The sequence below is a fragment of the Chiloscyllium plagiosum genome, unplaced genomic scaffold (genome assembly GCF_037043375.1).
Source record: "Chiloscyllium plagiosum isolate Xiang-an unplaced genomic scaffold, Cpla_swu_hap1 HiC_scaffold_10, whole genome shotgun sequence".
In the NCBI taxonomy this organism is placed as follows: Eukaryota; Metazoa; Chordata; class Chondrichthyes; order Orectolobiformes; family Hemiscylliidae; genus Chiloscyllium; species Chiloscyllium plagiosum.
In genome coordinates this window covers 72902639-72922213 of record NW_028270148.1, presented here as the reverse complement: position 1 = coordinate 72922213, position 19575 = coordinate 72902639, and the positions used below count along the sequence as shown (strand labels likewise).

Below are 19575 nucleotides of genomic sequence, written 5' to 3'. Positions count from 1 at the left end.
TTTTCTCCAGCAATGTTCAGGAATTAAATGATAAATTGACTACAAACTTACAATTTTAGCCAATTAAAGCACTTTCATTCCAATTACAGCATCACCGTAATTCATCACCAATAATCATGCACAATTAAAAGCAATTTAATCTGGTTCCCTCTGCACCTTACGAAGGCAGAGCTGAAGAGAAAAGTTGACTTGTTTCTGCTTGGCAATATCAGCAAGGCAATTGAAGAAACAGTTTTCTTCCTCCAAAGTTAGAGCAAATCATAACTACGGACAGGCAACAGAGATATCACCAGTGAATGGCGATGGTATTTACTTTTTTTTTAAAATGAAGTAAACATGCATATTACAATTACAGAGGAACCTTGATTATCCGAAGGGGACAGGCAAGGAGTACTTCATTCGGTTAATCAAACGTTGGATAACAGTTAGCCAAGCATCTGGACCTTGTGACCTTATTCAGATAATCCGAAATTCGGTTAATCGAATGTCGGATAATTGAGGTTCCTCTGTAATCAGTAATTAATTCAAAATTAATGCAATTTGATTTGTTTTCTCAGCTAATTTGCTCAGTGCAAAAAAAAACAACATAATGTTTCAAATCTCCATCATAACACTGATCTTTTTATGAAGGGAAGTTAACTAGGCATTCTCACTCATGCAGGCAGCAAAGCAATGGGATCTCACAAACATTCATGCTCTCCAAACACTCACCTGCAGAATTGAAACGCGAGAATGAAATAAATCAGCTCAGAAGCAGCAGACAGTAGAAATCACTGGAGAAAGGAATCATGAAGTACAGGAAAGGATGAAAGAAAAGAAACAGCAAATCAACTATGACCTAGCTGTAGAGATTGTTTTTCCCTGGAAAGTAGAATAGCAACATACTAGGCTGATTTCCAAATGTGTAAAATGTGCATGCAAATTGTTACAGCATTTTCTATCGGGGATATGGATACTAATCAGTTTGAGAACATTCATCTTCAAAAATAATGCATAGTAGACAATTTGAAACTGGACAAACAATCATTACTAAATAACATTCTTATTAGGAGTCATCGTCACAACATAACAGAGGTAGTCTTATGACCTTTTTTGGTAATTGATCAGGAAGAGACAGAACATAAAGTGATTCACAGATGTACATTAGACAGGATAAACACAGACTACAACAAAGGGCCTTGCTAGGGAGTTGGTGATTTAAAAATAAGGAGGCAGCCTGGACTGCATAATCATTGCGAAATGGGAGACCTAGGATGGATAAGAACAATACTTGATACATGTACCACAGGAGCTAAGTAAACAGATGTCTGTTACATGCAATTGGTAGTTGACAAGTTTAAAGTTGAGCAAGGGTATGTATACATTACTTTAGATGTATAAAAGAAATAAGCACTTGTGGCTTTTCAGAGTAAAGTCTCAAACTGTCTGTGTACAATTTAATAAATGATGGTAATCTGTGCTTAGTACACTGGTGGTTTCTCAGCAAAGCTACACCACAATGACACTGGAGTCAACAAAAGGATCTTTATCACGTCATCAGGACCAGCTTATTTTACATATCACCTCACCAAACTGACGTGATGAAATTCCAAAAATTTAAATAAAAAGTTGAGACAAGGGACACTATGGGAAGCCAAAACCATGCAGTTAGGTTAGATTCCTAGAACTCACAAAGAGAACAGATCAACCAAAGACACAAGTTGAGAAATTAACACCACACAGAGAGGGCATATGTCTAAATAAAAGACAAAAACGTTTTCAGGAAAGGAGGAAGTGACAGAGGGTGTTGTGGAACAAAAGGAAATGCTGAAGAAACTCAGAAGGTCTGGCAGTATCTGTGAAGAGAGGAACAAAGTTATTTTTAAGTTCAAACTTGATTTTTCTCTTTCCACAGATGCTGCCAGACTCGCTAAATTTCTCTAACAATTTCCATGCTTGTTTCAGGTTTCCAACGTGGCTTTTATAAGGACGTTATGGCTCTGATTGAGGACTCTAGGGCTCTATAATGAAGTTCACAAAAGAGCACCAGAAAAGACCAAAACACAAAGATAGATGGAACCTAGAGGGGAAATACCCCAAGGAAAAGAAAAAAAAGCAGAGAAGGCCAAAAGTAAGACAGAAGATAGAAAGGGACAGTTATTATTACCACTATGTATTCACAACTGTGCATTTGAGCAAATGTCAAGCAAATGTCAAAATAAAACAGTCGAAGAAAACAAAATATTAGACATTGGTGCCAGTATGCCTTGTTATTGATGAGGAGGAAATTGACTGAGCAAGTTTAGGGGAAATGGTGACCAAGTACAGGGAAGAACCACTGTATTGAAAGAGTGGCCCACACAGCATGACTGTGAGAGGGAAAACATTAGTCCCATAACTACAGCAATGAAGAAAGCAATGTCTAAAGTAGGAAACATAATGGTGAAGGAGAATATTATTGCAGATGGATTTGGATTAGCCAACACATTTTACAGGATCAGTGATAGGGAAGTTTGCAAGTTGCTAGGAATAAAAAAAAGTGTCATATTCCCAGGCATTCACAGAGCTCGGCCATGGTTCCCAATGATTTGGACGTTAAAGAATGTCTCTTGAATGTCTTTAGCTGACACAAGATTAGACTGATCCGTTGGTTAACACCCTGTGACTCAAGACAACAATCAGTAGCACAATCACATTAACTCCATAACAAAGTTAATGGCAAGAAAAAAGTGATGTGATTGATAGGGGACATTATGAATGCTGGCAAGGAAGTAGGACCATCGAGAAAGTGTGGTTAACAGTTCATGAGAAAGCTTTGCAAGCAGCTGTATGGATGGAGGAGAGATTTAGAATCAGCAGATCACATTTTACATGGACGTAGGACAGGAACAGAACAGAATAGTACCCAGTGTCAGAATAATAAGAACTTTAAAAACTAGGAGCAGGAGTAGACCATCTGGCCCTTCAAGCTTCTCCGCCATTCAATAGCATCATGGCTGATCTTTTTGTGGACTCAGCTCCACTTACCCGCCCTCTCACCGTAACCCTTAATTCCTTTATTGTTCAAAAAAAGTTTATCTTGACTTTAAAAGCTTTTACTTAAGTAGTGTCAACTACTTCACTTGGCAGGGAATTCCATAGATTCACAAGTTCCTTCTCAATTCAGTTCTATATGTGCTCCCCCTAATTTTGTGGCTATGCCTTCTTGTCCTAGTTCTACCTGTCAGTGGAAACATTCTCTCCAAGTCTATCTTATCTATTCCCTTCATAATTTTACATGTTTCTGCAAGACCCATTCCCCCCCCCCCCATTTCTTCTAAATTCCAATGAATATAATCCCAATCTACTCTGTTTTGCCTCATAAGCCAACCCCTCACCTCAGGAATCAACCTCATGAACCTCCTCTGCACCTCCTCTAGTGCCAGTAGTGCCTGGAGTTTAGAAGAATGAGAGGTGATCACATTGAAACCTACAGGACTTTTAAGGGGCTTGACATGGTAACTGCAGAGAGGATGTTGCCCCTCATGAGTGTGTCTCGGACTGAAAGACACGGTGGCACAGTGGTTAGCACTGCGGCCTCACAGTGCCAGAGACCCAGGTTCAATTCCCACCTCAGGCGACTGACTGTGTGGAGTTTGCACATTCTCCCAGTGTCTGCGTGGGTTTCCTCCCACAGTCCAAAGATGTGCAGGTCAGGTGAATTGGCCATGCTAAATTGCCCGTAGTGTTAGGTGAAGGGGTAAATGTAGGGGTATGGGTGGGTTGCGCTTCAGAGGGTCGGTGTGGACTTGTTGGGCCGAAGGGCGTGTTTCCACACTAAGTAATCTAATCTAACAAAGGGTCACCAATTTAAGACGGAGATGAGGAGAAATCTCTTCCCTGAGAGTTCAGTGTCTTTGGAACCCAAGGGAGCTATGGGGACAGAATCCTTGGGTATATTGAAGGATGAAATAGACAGATTTTTGATCAGTAGAGGAGTCATGAAATTGGGTGTGAAGATTGTCGGATCAGCCATGATCCGATTAAATGGCGGAGCTGGCTCAATTGGCCTACTCTTATTCCTATTTATGGAATTATAGAGTTTCATGGGGGATTGATATTTGGGACTCTTCCCTTTCATGACTTAATGATCTGGATCTTGGTGTGCAGGGGACAAGTTCAAATTTTGCAGCTTATGCAAAGCTTACAAATTATAAACTGTGAGCAGTACAGTGTGGCACTCCAGAAGGATATTGAGATGATAGCAGAATGGGCGGATAGGTGACAGATGAGGTTCAATACTGAGAAATAGGAAATTATGTACTTTGATAGGAAGAACATTGAACTACAACATAAAAAGGGGAGTTACAATTCTAAGGGGGTTCAAGGGCTGGGGAACGTGGGTGTATATATGCACAGATCACTGAAGGTGACAGGACATGTGGAGACAGCAGTTAATAAAGCATACAATGTCTTCACCTTTATTAATAGGAGTATAGATTGGATTCCCTACAATATGGAAACAGACCATTTTGGCCCAGCAAGTCCACATGGACCCTCCAAAGAATAACCCATCCAGACCCATTCCCCTACCCTATATTTAGTCCTGACTAATGCACCCAAACCTACAGGCAATTTAGCATGACCAAGTCACCTGACCTGCACATCTTTGGATTGTGGGAGGAAACCGGAGGACCTAGATGAAATCCACGCAGACATGGGGAGAATGTGCAAACACCACACAGACAGTTACCCGAGGTGGGAATTGAGGTGGGAATTACCCGGGTCCTGGCATGTGAGGCAGCACTGCTCACCACTGAGCCACCATGCTGCCCTTAAAATAGAATACAAGACTATGGGGAATGATGTTGAACTTTTGGAAGAAACGTGTTAGACCTCATTTGGAATATGATGTTTAGCTGTGGCTGCCACATGATAGACAAGATATGAATGTATTGGAGAAAGTTCAGAAGTGATTTACAAGAATGGCACCAGAAAGAAGAACCTTCAACTGAGGGTATAATTAAAGTAATTAAAACTGTACTCTTTGGAGAGAGGAAGGCTGAGAGGAAATTTGATAGGGATTTTCAAAATCATGAGATAGATAGTTAGAATACATAGAAGTTTTTGCAGCTCATAACAAGAACAAGAATAAGAGGGCATAGATTGAAAGTGATGTGCATCCCAAGCAAATGTGAAGCAAAAAACATTTTCACACATCAAGTAGTTAGGGTAAGGAATGCACTACAGCCAAGTTCAATTGATGCATTCAAGCAGGCATTGAATGACTATTCAGGTATAAATAGTGCACAAGCATATGGGGAAAAAGCAGGAGATTGCACTGGGTAACGACGCTCATTTAAAGGGGTGAAGAGAGACAGAGACAGAGTGAGAGACTTGAATTGATCAAGAAACGAGAGCTCCCATGTTAAGTAGCCTTAGAGTACATTGACTTGTGACAGCGACATACCCCACCATCCTGGACAAGAGCCTAGGCAGCTTTGCACATGAAAATATCAAACCATGGACCCAACCCACAACAACAGTATTAAACAGTAAAGGGAAAGATATGGAGACCGCGAGTAACAAATAAACTTGCCCAACATTGCCTAGTGGTATTATCACTGGACTGCTAATCCAGAGACCTAGGTAATATTCTGGGTACCCAGGTCAAATTCTGCCATGGATAGAGGGTGCAATTTGAATTCAATAAAAATCTGGAATTAAGAGTCTAATGATAATGACAAATCCATTATCAATTCTCAGAAAAAAACATCTGGTTCACTAAAGTCCTTTAGAGAAGGAAACTGCTATTTTTATTTGGTCTGGCCTACATGTCCTATGGTATAAGCAACATATAACTGAAAGTAGGCATTAAGAAAAGCCTGACACAGACTTAGAGCCAGTTCCCCTCTAAATTATTATTGTGCCTGACCACCTTACGTTATTCAAAATGCAGTCTAGCAAACATATAGAACATATCACAATGCAGCAGCAAGATAGGACATCTGCTGATGATAAACACTTCAAGTTGCAAGGCTGTGCAGATACTGGGAAGTTCCACCCTCATCAAATGGCATGCCAATGCACAGCTCTTACATCTGGAAGCACCTGTGCATGGACCTCTGAGGTCTGCGCTGAAGGAAAAAAAAAGAGAGAACACTGCTGATGATACAAAGCAAGTAAATACCAATTGTTGGGAGGATTTTTGAAATCGGAGATCAAATATACAGGTACACCCATGCATTAGGATCACCTCAAGTATCGGCTGTTGGCCAATTGGTATTGGTTCTACATTTAACATATTTGGGTCACCGCATCAGAAGGATACAGAAGAGATTGCAAGAAGCATTGAATTCAGGGAATGCAGGGCTGAACAGATGTGGTAAGAATCCATACTGTAGGGCCAACCTGTACAGAAGGTATAACCAAATGTCTTTTAGCAAATAAGATTAAGCAGAAGACAGTATAAGCAATTATGCTTGGGTAATGGGCCAGGCCCTGGAGTGGATGATCGAATCAAGGAGGTAGCCTCGTCTGCACCGTCTAAGAGATATGGGAAACCTTGGAAAGATAAGAATAATTCTTGATTAATTTACCATAGGAATTAAATAAACTAATGCCAGGAGATCTGTTTAAGATGCAATTGCAAATTGATGATTAGAGCCGAGTAAGAATATGCCCACTGACTTGAGGTGCATAGAGTGAATGAACATTTGTGCCTTTTCAGGAGTATAGTCTGACTTGATGTATACACTTGGGGAAAAAAAATCATAAGCTGTACCATTTGATCTCCTGGTTTGTCAAGGCACACTATAACACAAGTACAGCATGTCCTGAGTTTGGGGAGTCAGATAGTGAGTGACTTACTACATAATTCACAACCTCTGCCCTGCTCTTTCAGTTACAATTATATGGCTGATCCACAGTTTAATTTCTTGTAAGTGCTAATGTCCAGGCTGTTGATGGTAGAACATTAAGTGATGAAAAATGCTTTTGTGTCAAGGGGAGATATATAGATTCCCTCTTGCTGGAGTCATTATATTGCTCTATCCCCTTGTGTTCCAGGAGTTTATAGATACTGGCTTGGTATCAAGCAAAGGTATTTGGCTATACCATATACACAGGTAGACCCTGTAATATGGATTCTTATCATATCTGTTCTACCTATATTCCCTGAACTTAATGCTACATGTCATCCCTTGCACTTGTGTCATAAGTGATACTTAACACCTTAGTCAAAGTTGAATAATATCAGTGTCATTGTTACATGTGGGCATAGACTACTTCTGCAGCTAAGGTGTATACCATAGGAATCAATGCTAGAGTCATATAATTTCAATATATATTAAATGGCTTGGACAAGGAAAGTAAATATACTATGGCCAAGTTTGTAGATGACAAAAGTAGCTTGGAAAGCAAGCAATGAGGATGACACACAGTCTGCAGAGGAAGACAGGCTAAGTGAGTGGACAAAAACTTAGTAGATGGAATACAATTGTGTGGAAATATGAGGTAATGCTCTTTAGCAAAGAACCAAGCAATTGAATATTATATAAATGGAGTAAGAATACACAAATTACAGAACAAAGGGATTTGGGAGTCCTTGTCAATGAGTCTCAAAAAAGCTAGCATTCATGTCCAGTGGGTAATAGGGAAAGCAAATGGAATTGTGGCCTTTACCTCAAAGGGAATGGAGTATTAAATGAAGGTAGTTTTAGTTAGCTCCACAAGAAACCAGATAGACCACAGCTGAAATACTGTGAACAGTTATGCCCCCCGTATCTAAGCAAAGTTATCAGACATTGGAGGCATATAGGAGAATGTTCACTGGGCTGACACCAGGTATAGAAGGCTTGTCTTATGAGGAGAGGTCAGGTAGATTGGGCCTATACTGATTACGAAATCAGCAAACACTCCCACTTTCAATGCTTCAGTGCTGTCTTTTGCACTAATATGCCATTCTCTGCCATCACCGAGGATGGGGACATGTATAGTGCCTTTCTCCTCCAGTTAGGTGTTTAATTGTTCACCACTATGCAAGGTTGGATGTGACAGGACTTCAGAGTTTTAACTGATCTGCTCGTCATGGGATCACTTAAGACCATACTGCATCTGCTTTTTAAGCACAGACACAGACCTGTGTTGTACATGCATCATATTAATTTCTCCTTTTTAGGTATGCCTGGTTTTGATTGAACTAAAATATTCAGAGCAGGGCAATGGGATGGTGGGATGTGGAATCAGGTGCATAATAATCTTTAAAAAAAAAAAAAAATCGGCCCTTCTCTTAATTCTTTGGATAGAAGATTGGCTAGCAGAAACAGGAAGTAGTGAAACATAGGTCATTTTCCAGCTGGCATGATGTGGTGTGCCACAGTGATCAGTGCTGGTACCTCAACTTCTAAAATTTATATAAACAACTTTAATGAAGGGACCAAGCTTTTGGTTGCTAACTTTACTGATGACACAGATATTTCCTCTATTTTAGCAACAGTAAGAGCGGTGACATTGAGGACCAGGGAGCTGTCAGGAAGGTGAAGTTTTCCTCTTAAAGACTTACCTCATGAACTGAAGGCTCAACAGGAGGGTACATGGGCATGGAGATTGCTGGGCATGTGAACTGATGTGTTTGCACTGTGGCTAAACAAGCCACAGTCCTGCTCCTCTAACCAAAAAAAAGACAGTGTTTGGAGAATTGGTAAGTTTTTTTTTCATTTATTCAATCTTTCTTGATAATTTAGGGCAGAGGGGATGGAGGCTAGGGCAGTTGTATGCTCTTCTTGCAGGATGTGAGACGTAAGGGTCACCACTGGCACCCCTGCTGACTTTGCCTGTGAGAAGCACACCCAACTCCAGCTCCTCACAGACCAGGTTAGGGGAACGAGAACCAGAGATGGATGAACTTCGGACAATTTGGGAGGCAGAGGTTGTGATAGAGAGGACTTATTGGGAGCACACCTAAGTTACAGGACAAAAGGTAGCTGGGTGACTGTCACAAGGGGAAAGGTAATAGGTAGACTATGCAGGGAGCCCCTGTGGCCACTCCCCTCAATAATAAGCATACTATTTTGGATACTGTTGGGAGGTCCTACCAGGGGAAAGCCACAGCAGCCAGGTTTCTGGCGCTGAGCATGGCTCTGTGGCTTAGAAGGGAAGGGGAGAGAATAGGAGAGCAATAGTGATAGAAAATTCAATTGTGACAGGAACAGACAGGAGATTCTGTGTCAAGATTAGAGTGGTGCTGGAAAAGCACGGAAGGTCAGGCAGCATCTGAGAGGCAGGAAAAAAATCAACATTTCAGGCAAAAGCACTTCATCAGGAATGGCCACTTCTGCCTAGGAAATTCTGTAGTCGAGAGCAAAACTCCCAGATGGTGCGTTGCCTCCCAGGTACCAGGGTCAGGGAGTCTCTGATCACATCTACAGAATTCTTAAGGAGGAGGGAGAGCAGCCAGAAGTTGTGGTACACATCGGTACCAATAACATAGGTAGGGAAAGGGAGAAAGACCTGAAAAGTGAATACTGGGAGTTAGGTTGGAACCCAGAAGGCAGAACGAGTAGAGTAGTAATTTCAGGATTGCTACCAGTGCCACAGTCTAGTGTGGCTAGGAATTCAGAGTGAGTGCAGATGAACATGTGGCTGTAGGGCTGGTGTAAAAATGAGGGCTTCAGATACGTGAATCATTGGACTACCTGCTGGGGAAAGTGGGAACTGTACAAGGATGGGTTGTACCTGAACTGGAGGGTCACCAATATCCTGGGCAGGTGGTTTGCTAGAGATCTTTGGGAGGGCTTAAAACTAGTTTGGCAGGGAGGTGGAACCTGAGCTACAGATCAGATGATGGAGTAGATAGTGAACAGCCAGATACAGCGTGCAGAGTCTATAAGGAGTGACAGGCACTTGATAGGACAAAGGTACAGTCAGTGTGATGGATACAAGTATCAAGAATACGGGTGACAAACCCTCAGCATGTATCAGTACTTGGAACAATGATGCTGTGACCATTACAGAGACTTGGATATCATAGGGGCAGGAATAGTTGTTGGATGTTCCAGGGTTTAGATGCTTCATAAGGAATAGGGAAGTAAAAGAGGTGGAGGAGTGGCATTGCCAATCAGGGATAGTATCACAGCTGCAGAAAGGGATGGTTTGTCTATAGAGTCAGAAACAGGAAAGGAGCAGTCACTTTATTCAAAGTTTTCCCCCCAGTAGCGACAGAGACCAGAGGAGCATATTGAGAGACAGAGTTTGAAAATGTGTAGAAGTAACAGGGTTGTTGTCATAAGTGACTATAACTTTCCTAATATTGATCAGAACCTACTTAGTTCAAATAGTTTGAATGGAGCAATTTTTGTCAGGTGTGTCTAGGAAGAGTTCCTCATGCAATATGTAGATAGGCTGACTAGAGGGGAGGCCATATTGGATTTGGTGTTTGGCAAAGAACCAAATTTTAGGAAGCACCTGCTGATAATGCTGGGCTGGTTTGTTCTACTGAGGCAAGGAAGGGATGGTAGGTTGAAAGAACCTTGGGTGACAAAGAATGTGGAACATCCAGCCAAGAGGTAGAAGGAAGCTTACTTAAGGTTGAGAAGGCAAGGATCAGATAGGGCTTTAGAAGGTTACAAGGTAGCCAGGAAGGAACTGAAGAATGGACTTAGGTGAGCTAGAAGGAGACATGAGAAAGCTTTAGCGGTTAGGATTAAGGAAAACCCTAAAGCATTCTACATTTATGTGAGGAACAAGAGGATGGCCATGTGAGGGTAGGGCCAATCAGGTATAATGGAGGGAACTTGCTCTTTGTGTCGGAGGAAGTAGGAAGGTTCTTAATGAATACTTTGCTTCAGTATTCACTGAAGTTGATGTTTGAAGATAGCGTGAAACTGACTGATATGCTAGAACAGGTTTATGTTAGGAAGGAGGATGTGCTGAAAATCTTGAAAAACACAAGAATAGATAAATCCCACAGGCCAGTTGGGATATACCCTAGGTTACAACAGGAAGCAAGGGAAGATATTGCTGCGCGTTTGGCAAAGATCTTTGCATCCTCACCTGTCCACTGAAGTAGTGCGAGATGATCGGAGGTTGGCAAATGGTATTTCCTTGCTCAAGAAATAGGGATAAACCTAGGAATTACAGCCTAGACAGTCTTATGTCTGTGATTGGCAAAGTATTGGAGAGGATTCTGAGAGACAGGAATATTTTATAATTTGGGAAACCATTGTTTGATTACAGATAGTATGGCTTTGAGGGGGGCAGGTCATGCCTCACAAACCTTACTGAATTCTTTGAGAGTGTAACAAAACACATTGATGAAGGTAGAGCAGTCGATGTGGTGTACATGGATTTTAGATAAGGTTCCCCATTTGATAAGGTTCCCCATGGTCGGCTCATTCAGAAAGTAAGGAGGCATGGATCACAGGGAAACCTGTCTGGATACAGAATTGGCTGGCTCATAGAAGACAGAAAGTGGTAGTAGATGGAGAGGATTCAGGCTGGAGCTCAGTCACCAGTGGTGTTCTGCAGGGATTGGTTCTGCGACCTTTACTGTGATTTTTATAAATGACTTAGATGAGGAAGTGGACGGGTGGGTTAGTAAGTTTGTTAATGATGCAAAAGGCTGGAGGAGTTGTGGATAGTGTGGAGGGCTGTTGCAGGTTGCAATGAGACATTGACAGGATGCAGAACTGGGCTGATAAGTGGCAGTTGTAGTTCAACCTGAAAAAATGTGAAATCGTTCACTCTGGAAGGTCGAATCTGAATGCAGAATACTGGGTTAAAGGCAGGATTCTTGGCAGTGTGGATGAACAGAGGGATCTTGGGGTCCATGTCTATTGATCCCTCAAAGTTGCCACCCAAGTTGACAGGGTTGTTAAGAAGGCATATGGTGTGTTGGCTTTCATTAACAAGGAGATTGAGTTTAAGAGCTGCAAGGTTACAGTGCAGATCTATGGAGTCCTGGTTCGACCACACTTGAAATACTGTGTTCAGTTCTGGTTGCCTCATTATAGGAAAGATGTGGAAGCTTTAGATAGGGTGCAGAGGAGATTTGTCAGGATGCTGCCTAAATTGGAGGGCATGTCTTATGAAGAAAGGTTGAGGGAGCTAGAGCTTTTCTCATTGAATAAAGAAGGATGAAAGGTGACTTGATAGAGGTGTACAAGATGATGAGAGGCACAGATTGAGTGGATAGCCAGAGACATTTTCCCATGGCGGAATTGTCTATCACAAGAGGGCATAATTTTAAGGTAATTGGAGGAAGGTTTAGGGGAGATGTCAGAGATAGGTTCTTTACTCAAAGTGGTTGGTGTGTGGAATGCACTGCCAGTGGTGGTAGAGTCAGATATATTAGGAACACTTTAGCGACTCTTGGACAGGTACATGCAAGTTAATACAATGAAGGGTATGTATGTTAGACTGATCTTCACATAGGTTAGAAGACCAACACAACATAGAGGGCTGAAGAGCCTGTCATATGTACAGTAGGAAATTAAGTTGTGAATAGGAGCTAAGGAAGCTACAAGTTATGTTAATTGAGTAGGTAAGATAAAGTCACTGTAGTCCTAATGGACCACAAAGTTGTTCAATCATTAGAGAGACAATTGGTGGTGGTTTAATCAGAGGGTCACCATGCGAGGACATAGGTTGAAATGGGGAGTCCTTCATAGTAACTTCAGCCAGTGTGGAAACTGAACACTGGCATCACATTGCTTTCCTGAAGAAATTTCCTGAAGAAGGGCTTATGCCCGAAACGTCAATTCTCCTGTTCCTTGGATGCTGCCTGACGTGCTGTGCTTTTCCAGCAATACATTTTCAGCTCTGATCTCCAGCATCTGCAGTCCTCACTTTCTCCTCCATCACACTGCTTTGCAAACCAGCCATCAAACTAACTGAGATAACCGAATAAAGATCTGGCAAATGGAGTATAATGCAAGAAAATGTGAAATTGTCCATTTCCGCAGAAAGAATAAAGCAGCAGCATATTATCTAAATGTTAAGAGAACGTAGATCTCGGAGATGCAGTTAGACCTGGGCGTCCTTTTGTAATTCATGCACCAAAATAATAGCAGATATAGCAAGTCATTAGGAAAGCTAATAGAATGTTATCTATATTAGTAGGGAAACTGTACAAACTGAGGAAGTTATGTTACAGTTATAAAAGTAGTTGCATTCCAGTAAAACCTCACGTAATAGAAATAATGGGGCCTACAGGAAATGCGAAATTTGGGGCAGACCAGCAAAAAAAAATCACTCACGATTGCTGAAAAATCACCCAAAGGTCTAACACCATGTATACAAGTAAACTTAACACAGTCATTTAAAAAATGTTGTTAATGTATTGACAGATGGTCATCATGGTGCATAAGGTAGACTCCCTCATTCCTGCTAAGCGAGCTATATTGCATATTCTCTCCTTATGCTCAAAAGACTTTATAACTTACAGCTTTTCTTCCCAGTGTTATAGCCTTTCTTTTGCTTTTGCCACTTGCAATTTTATCACCAGGACGCTTTTTGTTAAGATTTTGTCAAGATGCCCCTCTATCTTTTCAAAAAAAAGGGACAATCTAGGAGTAGTCTATCTTTCATAGGAAGCTGCTCGAAGTATTTCTCTCAAAAGCTGCTCTCTGTACAATATTTCTCTCATGGAACGCTGCTCTGTTGGCTGCAGACACCGGCGCATGCGCAGAATGAAGCACATGAAATGATTGCTGCTAGAATCGTATTATTGCAAACATAGATAAGGGTTCTCAAAACTCCCATTCCCTAATTCTTCAGAGACCTGGTAAGCAAATTGCACTGCCAGAATGTGTTATCTGAAAACTACCTGTACAGGACACTGTTGAGACCGCGTTTGGAGTACTGTGTATGACATTCGTTTCCTTATTTAAAGGAAATGTAAATATATTGGAAGCAATTCAGACACAATTTATCAGATGAATCTCAGTAATAGTTGGGTTGTCTAAGAAGGAAAGGTTGGATAGACTAAGTTTGTATCCACTGGAGTTTTGAAAAATAAAAACTAACTTGTTTGAAACACACAAGAATCTGAAAGATTTTCGGAGGGTGCATCTGGAAAAGATGCTTCGCTTATGGGAGAACCTAAAATGTTGGGTCACTGTTTCAAAATAAGGGGGCAGTCATTTAAGACAGTAGAGAAGAATTGTTTTCTCAGAGGGTTGTAAGTCTGTGGTAATCTCTTCCTTAAAAGGTGGTGGAAGGGGAGATTTTGAATATTATTAAGGCAAAAGATGACAGATTCATGATAAGGAAGGGAATGAAAGATTATTATGGGTTAGTGGGATGTTGAGTAATTGAGTCACCCATGAACTCCTTGAGTAACGGAGCAGGCTTAAGGAGCCAAATGGCCCAATTCTAATCCAATGCACATGTTTGTACACATACCTTAAATCCTAGAGAGTCAAAGATATGAAATAATGCTGTAGAAGAGCACCATTTCAGAATTCATGACATGAGTACAGATTCGCAATTTCAGTCTCACACCTCAAATGAGGAGTAACTTGCAATCACTTTTTTTTCTTGTTTCTCTCACTGAAGAACAGAAATGCTGAAATAGCAATCACAACATGGTGTGGGGAGGGGATAAAAGTAGGGGAATAAGACTAGGAGGAGAAATGAGGGAACGAGTGAAACAACTTGTATTTGTATTGTATCTTTAATGTATTAGACATTTCAGAGCATTCAATGGAGCATTATAAAAGATATGAAACCAAGCAACATCAAGTAGTATTGGACCAATGATTAAAAGTTTAAGTAAAGACTGGGTTTAAGCAACAGCTTAAAAAGGAGGGAAGAAGGGTAGAGAGATGGCAAGTTTTAATAAGGAATTTCCAGAGCTTAGACAGCTAATGAACAAAGATGAGCAATTGAAGTGGATTGCTTGCACCATTGGTGCCTTTCTTTTCTGTGACAAATATGACTCTGAATTAATTGAATCTAGATATTTTGGGTGGTTGATACACTGTAGGAGATAACAGCTATGTCAAGGCCATGTGGGAACTTGCATAGATAAAAATAATATCTGAGGCAACATGTAGGTGAGAAATAAGGAAAGTGCACCAATGACATCACTGTGGCAGGGGCAGAGAAGCTATTGCAGATTATCTTTGGTTACTTTATGTAAACATCAATGGAACCAAATAAGTTCAGTCCCACCCAACTGGGGATAGTATTGAAGGAAGACAATGTGATCAATCAAATTAAAAGGCTGCAGACTGGTCGAGAAGTTTGCATAAAATAGTTTACCTTTACTATAGTCCTGTCAGATTTCATTTGAGAGAGAATCAGCTCCACTTTGGTACGGGGCATGGACAGGAGTCTGATTAGAGAGATTTAAATATGGAGTTAATGGAGAAGGAAAGCACAAAAAGGGGCAAAAACGAAAAAGAAATGAAAGATGTGGAGCCAATTATCAAAAATGGTTTGATGTTGGATTTATTTCGCAACGATGCAAAGTGCTGCATTAGTTATTTGAATCACTAAAATTTAAAATTGGCCAATGTAGCTTCATGCAGGTAGCGTTACACAGAATCAAAAGAACACATACAGGCTATTTGGGTCAACTTGTCTGTGACAGAATCTATGCCCCATTTGAGACTCCTCTCATCTCTCTTCTTTTAAGTCTAGGATTCAAACTTCTATATAAACATTGTTAAAAGGAGACATGCCAACTTTTTTGTCTTGCACTCATCAGGATTAGGGTGCATCAAATTTCTTCACTAGCTCTCCTTAAAAGCATTTATCTTAGTCACCTCAACTACTCCTTGTTTTCTTTTGTTTTAATTGCATTTTGCTAAATCATTTACATCATCAGTGCCCAAATGCTGTTCTCTATTTCATTCTCTTACCTTCTGTGACTTTTTTCCAAGTGTCAATTCCTCTCATTGTTTTTAATTAGACAGGTGTCCTAAACACACTAAGAAATCTGCACTTCCTTTTCTCTTTTTTCCAGTTTATTTCATTTCGCCCACATAATGTTCACAGCAACATCCTTTTATCAATGGGACATCGCAGTTCTGTAATTGTTGACAAGGTAAGGTAAAGTTGCCATAGCCACAAAAGACCATATGGATGCTCTCTCAGTGGGAAGATAAGTAGTTCAACTGGAAGGTCACTCCACCTCAGGTACTTCATAGTAGCCTCAGCTTTTACAACAACTGAACCTACACTGTTTGCATCACTCTGTTTTGCAAGCCAGCTGTCCAGCAACTAAGTTAACTGATACCCCGCTAAAAACAGTTCTTCCCAGTAATTAAAATGTTAATGTTAGCAGATCAAGCTAATAGAGTTATTTTAACTAAGCTTCACTCAAACTTTAGCATTAATAAGTCATGGATATAATCTTGAAGCAAGTCACTGCCCTTGTCTAAAAGCGAATGAATATCACAATCTAATGTGAGGAGTTCAGTCTGATAAGCAATTCCAATTTTGAAAGATCAGACACTTATGAATACATTACGTCGATTTGCTTTTTTATACAAGAACCAGAACATGAAAAATAATTTGCCTGGTTTATAAAATTTATGAAATAATGAAAGTTTCAATCATTGCAGCTCCATTTCATCATAATTGCATTTTCTAATAATAACATACATTTAGCAAATCAATACCTTGCAATGAGCCACTGCAGCCAATATGAAACTCTCCAAATTTTCTTTCAATTTTTATTAAAATATGCAGTATAAATATTTTGCCATGATTAATTGATTTAAATTGCTGATTACATAAAAAGCCATTTCAATTGTTTCAAGTTAATTTGCAATGATTGCTGTAAATGCTACAGACTTAGAGAAATTATCTTCCTAATGAATGATACATCATTGAATAGCATTAATTTCCTTAACAGATAGCAACGCCAAAGCAAAACTTGTGATGAATAAATAAAATGCAGAGAATTTGAAATGAAACAAAATAATAATATATGCACTATTGTCCTCATTTGGAAAACGACAGGTGCAGGGATTTCAAATCCCAGACCTAGAGCCACAGGCTGCAAAATAAACTGCACCAAATCTTTAACCCCATACGATTGATAGGAGTACTTTTTAAGGCTTGTTTTTGACTTCCGACTTTCTACTGCTTTGCATTCTTCTTCTTTTTGGATATAGAACTTTGAGTCCCACCACCCTCTCATGCCTCAACCAGAGCTCATTCCTTATCACTGAACTAAAGCCAACTTGAAAAAAGGGACTTTTAGAAACTGGGCAAAGGTCATGAGATGATTCTTTACTGTGCTGCAACCAGCTGTAGGTTTCTTTCAATAAACCTTTAAAAAGCACAACCCGACAGCCATTTGCGATAGGAGGAGATGACAGAGCACTATGCTAGCTTAAATACAGGGAAACAGTAGGAATTAGATTGACATTGCCAGGACACACAAGCGCAATATCACTAACAATTAATCTCAGAAACTTCTACTGAAACAATGGAATGATGCTTATGAGCAAAAATCTGACGTAACGATCAACCTTTCTCCCCACAATCAGTTATGCCCACTGTACCTGGTCATCAAAACAAAAGTAGCCAGTGAATCAATTTACTTTGAGACCATCAGATCAAACTCAGATCTAACACTTACCCAATATTCTTATGTGCATATATTTACCAGAAAGGGTCATGGATTGTGCTCAGGAGCAGAAACAGAAACACCATTTGATCTTTCTCTTTCTACAGCCAGCAATTATCAGGTTAAATGATGGTTCTGCAAAGTTTGTGCGTCTAAGGGTTGAATCCTATGGTCAGTACAGTTCAGAATTGCAGTAAACTGCAGTTTTAGGTCATTGGGGCAAGTATATATTTAATGTCTGCCAACATACATGCAATCGTTAAAGCTACAAATACATTTTTAAAAATTGAAAGCTATAGCAAGCAGTAATTTAAAATATTCACAGACAAAGCATGTTAATAATCTTTGTCTTCGATTATCACAATTCAAAAATTTCCAAGTGAAATAGCCTATCATAAACAAAATATCAAAATAATCAGCATAAATATTATTTGTTTGAGAAGTCATCAAAAGAGGTTAAATTCAAGGCTAATTGAGTATTTCTAGAATACAGTGACCAACTTTGACAATGTCACACAACAGATAAGAAACTTCTAATGAATGCATCACAGTCATAATTATTCGGTCAATGTGTCTGAACTATTCTGGTGGACACAGTGCCACGAGTTCATATCAGTGCGTCAATAGTTTTGATCAGTGATAACATTACATCTGTTCTTAAACAGGATATTCCAACATGTATGTCCAGTGAAGTTATTTGGGTGGAACTGAGAAATAAGAAAGGGACAATCACTTTACGGGACTGTACTATCGACACCCAATAGTCAGCAGGAAATTGAGAAGCACATTTATAAGGAGGTCTCAGTTATCTCTAAGAATAATAGGGTGGCTATAGTAGGGGATTTTACAGTTGGAGAGGAATTTGTAAAGTGTGTACAAGAAAGTTTTCTGATTTAAAAGTGGTCATTATTACTCGAGAAAGAGCAAAATGTGACCTACTCTTGGGAAATAAGGCAGGGCAGGTGACTGAGGTGTCAATGGGGATGTACTTTGGGCCTTTTAATCATAATTCTATTGGTTTTAAAATAGTGATGGAAAAGGATAGACCGAATTAAAAAGTTAAAGTTAGAGGAAGGTTAATTTTGCTGGTATTAGACAAGAACTTTCGAAAAAGTTGATTGGGAGGAGATATTCGCAGGTAAAGGAACTGTGGGAGAGTGGGGAGGCTTCAAAATTGTCCAGTTGGGAGTCCAGAGACAATATGTTCCTGTTAGAGTGAAGGGTAAAGCTGGTAGATGCTGGATGATGAGAGAAAGTGAGGTTCTGGTCAAGAAAAAGAAAGGAGCATAAGTCAAGCTTAGACGGCAGGGATCAAGTGAACCCCTGGAGGAGAATAAGGGCAGTAGGAGTGAACTTACGTGGGAAATCAGGAGGACAAAAAGGGGACATGAGATAAATTTGGCAAATAGGATTAATGAGAATGACATCAGTGGTGGGCAGGTTGTTGGACGGGATTCTGATTGAGTTTTTTGAAGAAGTAAAAAAGTTTGCTGAGGTCAGAGCAGTGGACTTCATCTATATGGACTGCAGCATAGTATTCAACAAGGTTTTGCATGGTAGACTGGTTAGCAAGGTTGGATTACATGGAATACAAGGAGAACTAGCCATATGGATACAAAATTGACCTCAAAAAGATAGGAGACAGAGGGTGGTGGTGGATTGGTTTTCAGACTAGAGGCCTGTGACCAGCAGTGCACAGAAAGGATTGGTGCTGGGTCCACTGCTTTTTGTCATTTATATAAATTATTCAGATGTGAATATAGGAGGTATGGTTAGTAAATTTGCAAATGACACCAAAATTGGAGGCGTAGTGGAGAGTGAAGGTGGTTGCTTGAGATGGAGTTTAATTTAGTTAACTGTGACGTGCTCCACTTTGGGGGGTAGGGCAAATCAGGGCAAAACTTATACACTGAATGGTGAGGTCCTGGGGAGTGTTGCCAAACAAAGAGACCTTAGAGTGCAGGTGCATAATTCTTTGAAAGTGGAGTGTAAGGTAGACAGGATAGTGAAGGCAGCATTTGGTACGCTTGCCT

General features: G+C 40.3%; 1 protein-coding gene across 1 annotated transcript in view; it reads right to left on the bottom strand.

The window, feature by feature from the left end:
- Positions 1-19575, bottom strand: part of tiam2b (TIAM Rac1 associated GEF 2b) — a 243392-nt gene that overhangs the window by 132896 nt on the left and 90921 nt on the right. The gene's annotated exons all lie outside the window — the stretch shown is intronic.